Genomic DNA, 3,972 nt, shown 5'->3' on the forward strand with positions numbered 1-3,972 from the left:
GTATAAGAACAAAAATACTTGAATAAATTTCAAGTATTTGAAGTAGTTAGGGGAAAATTTAAAAGACCAAAAATGTAGTGCTGATGCAGCTTACAATGGGATTGCAGAAAGTTAGTTTGGAAGCCAGGAGGCCAGTTAGACTAGAGAGGTAAGAAATGTTAGGGCTGGCATGTGGAAGTGGCAGGGACAGAAAAGGAGTAAAGGGTAGACCTAGAGTTTCTGGCCTCATTCCGCTGACAATTCAGGAGAGGAAGGAGGATGGGGATAGAAGGAGGTAGATTTGCTTTTGGATATGTTGAGTTTAATGAGGCAAAATGTGCATAAAGAAACCTAAATTCATTATGCTACAATTGTGGGGTTATGAGCACTTTCAAAAATAATGCTTAATCTTTTCAACAAGTAATTTTTGTTGTTGTAGTTGTTGTTTTGAGACAGAGTCTCACTCAGCTGCACAGGCTGGAGTGCAGTGGCACATTCTCAGCTCACTGCAACCACCACCTCCTGGGTTCAAGCGATTCTCCCGTCTCAGCCTCCCAAGTAGCTGGGATTACAGCACCTGCCATCATGCCTGGCTAATTTTTGTATTTTAGTAGAGATGGGGTTTCACCATGTTGGTCAGGCTGGTTTTGAACTCCTGACCCTCAGGTGATCTGCCCACCTTGGCCTCCCAAAGTGCTGGGATTACAGGCGTGAGCCACCGCACCTGGCCTCAACAAGTAATTTTTAAATAATTTTTTAAAATTTTACATTGAGATTGGTTAAATAATTATACATTGAAATATGACGCTATCAAGACTGCATACAGATTTATATTGGCATTATAATTTTGTATAACATTAAGTGAGGAAAAGTAAGATAGAAAAATGGCGGGGCATGGTGGCTCATGCGTGTAATCCCAGCAGTGGGAGGCTGAGGTGGACAGATCACTTGAGACCAGGAGTTGGAGACCAGCCTGGCCAACATAGCAAGATGCCCCATCTCTACTAAAAATACAAAAAAACTAGCTGGGCATGGTGGAGCACGCCTGTAATTCCAGTTATATATGGGAGGCTGAGGCACGAGAATTGCTTGAACCCGGGAGGCGGAGGTTGCAGTGAGCCAAGATTGCTCCACTGACTCCAGCACTGGGCAACAGAGCAAGACCCTGTCTCAACAATAACAAAAAGACTCTGAATAAAACTAACTTTAAAAAAATAGAAAAATACCCATTGTCGATCTGGAAAATTAAAAAAAAAAAATTATTCCTGCAGGTATGAGGCAGGCAAATAGTAAATGATCATCTTTTTTTGTTTTAAATAGTGGAACAACAGATACAGGAAATCAAAAGTATCCTGGTGATGGAATTGTGGGTGTGCTTTTGCTTATCTATTTCTATAATCTATGTGGACTGTTTAGTAGCAAATAGGAATATCTTAACAAAAACGTGTTCCTGCTGTTGTTCATCCATTCCACCCTGAGCCACCTACCATAAGTCTAGCCCATGCAGGGAGTATATTTTGTGAAATAGCTCCTGCCGGGCAGCCACAGACCTGTGGGGAGGCATGGAGAGTGGAGCTGAGGGTGTGTTGGGTTTCAGCCCTGGCCTGAAAATGGACCTTTAGGCAGTGCAAATTATATCTATATAATTTTTGTTGTTGTTGTTGTTTTGAGACAGAGTCTCAATCAGAGAATGGAGACCAAGGTTAAGGTAAGACCAGGTAGAGTCAGAGATAGAGGCCAATGGCATAGAGGCATTCAAAAAGACAAAGCTTCCAGCCTAGGCAACATAGCTCTACCCCCATCTCTAATTTAATGTGGCAGACACCTGTAGTACCAGCTACTTGGGAAGCATGGGTGGGAGGATCACTTGAGTCCAGGAATTTGAGGCTGTAATTTAGAAGAGTTTCTCAAATGTTTGTTGTTGAAGGACCAGTTTTCATTTCCAATCTGCCACAGACTGATGCTTTTGTAAATGGCAATGAAAGTCGATTGCTATTCAAATGAATTTTTTAAAAATCAAAAATGCACCGTTTTGAATATTTTTAAAAATCAAAAATACACCGTTTTGAATATTAATATAGTCAAAATAAAATTGCCAAATATTTATAAAAACTAAACACGTGGCTGGGCACAGTGGCTCATGCCTGTAATCCCAGCACTTTGGGAGGCAGAGGTGGGTGGATCACGAGGTCAGGAGATCGAGACCATCCTAGCTAACACGGTGAAACCCCGTCTCTACTAAAAATACAAAAAATTAGCCGGGCACGGTGGCGGGCACCTGTAGTTTCAGCTACTCGGGCGGCTGAGGCAGGAGAATGGCGTGAACCCGGGAGGCAGAGCTTGCAGTGAGCTGAGATAGTGCCACTGCAGTCCGGCCTGGGCGAAAGAGCGAGACTCCATCTCAAAAAAAAAAAAAAAAAAAAACTAAACACGTATTTTAATTCCTGAGTTTATCTCACTGCAAACTGATATAGTCTGTGCGTGGTGGCTCATGCCTGTAATCCCAACACTGGGAGGACGAGACGGGCGGATCACTTGAGGTCAGGAGTTGGAGACCAGCCTGACCAACATGGTGAAACTCCATCTCTACTAAAAGTACAAAAAAAAAACCCCAGGCTTGGTGGTGTGCACCTGTAATCCCAGCTACTCAGGAGGCTGAGACAGGAGAATCGCCTGAACCTGGGAGACGGAGGTTGCAGTGAGCCGCGATCGCACCACTGCACTCCAGCATGGGTGACAGAGTGAGACTCCACTTCAAAACAAACTGATATAGTTTGGGACTGCTACCAGTCAACAGACCACAACTGGTGGTAGAGTGTAGAAGCCGGGACATGGGAGAAGGGGAGACATGATGATACGGGTCACACCATCAGCTGCAGGCCACGTCATCCTGATAAAACAGGAATCCAAACGGCATCTGGGGCCAGAGGCTTCCCCCACAACACAGCTCACTTATTCAAAGTTGTTCAAAAGAATTGACTGCCAGTACTGCCTCCTTAGGAGGTGAACTCTTTGTTAAGGCAGAATAATACTGTGTAATTTTTAGAAGTATGTATTAGACATAAAATATGTTAAAATGCATGTGAAATAAAGTATAATTCACAGTAGAACAAAGTTTTAGTTTCTTAGGGCTGAAATGTAGATCATCCTATTTGAAATCATTACTGTTAACTATATTAGGGCAAGACTCCTCAAGGACATAGAAACTAATTGAAGCAGTTGATTCACAATTTGACCTTTCTTGCAGTAGGCACTTAGGTTGATAAATCCCTAATCTAATAACTAACTGTTCTATGCTCTGGAAATAAATTTGGTAAATTCCTGCTTACCAAAATGCCCTATGTTAACATTGTGAATTCTTTCACAAATACTGTATTGTGAAATGGGAGTACATATTTGTGATGTGCTGTTTATTATGTGGACATAAGAAATTCTCAAGAGTTATCAGTAAACAAAAGGAAGCATCCTTTCCATTCAAAGGGTAATTCAGTGGACTAGAGACTTTAAAATTTCTTTGTTTTTAGAGGTGGGGCCTCTGTGTTGCCTAGGCTGGTGTCCAACTCCTGGACCCCAGCAATCCTCTTTCTTTGGCCTCCCAAAGCTCTGGGATTACAGGAGCTAGCCGCCACGCCTAGCCTACACTTCTGTTTTTACGTAGTAGAGGCAATTTATGAAGATAAAGTCCCAGCTGTTAAAGTGTGGTGTTAAAATTAAATTACTTCACATTTTTTCTTTTTTAAAAATATTGGTGCACACTTCGCCTGGACTTCACATTTTTTCAAAGTATACTTGTGAGTTATCTTAATGGTATTCCTTAATTACTTGTAACTATGTAGTGTTGTCTGAAGGTTTCACTATGCTTTTCCTGCCTCAAAACATCCTCCCCACCTTCAGCTGCCCTGTCTCCTCATGTCCCTGACCTACTTCCTCCTTGCTCAGTCCTTTCCAGGAACTCTGGCTTCTTGCTCTTCCTAGAGCACACCACGCATGATT

The sequence above is a fragment of the Pongo abelii genome, chromosome 5, assembly GCF_028885655.2.
Source record: "Pongo abelii isolate AG06213 chromosome 5, NHGRI_mPonAbe1-v2.0_pri, whole genome shotgun sequence".
Lineage (NCBI taxonomy): Eukaryota > Metazoa > Chordata > Mammalia > Primates > Hominidae > Pongo > Pongo abelii.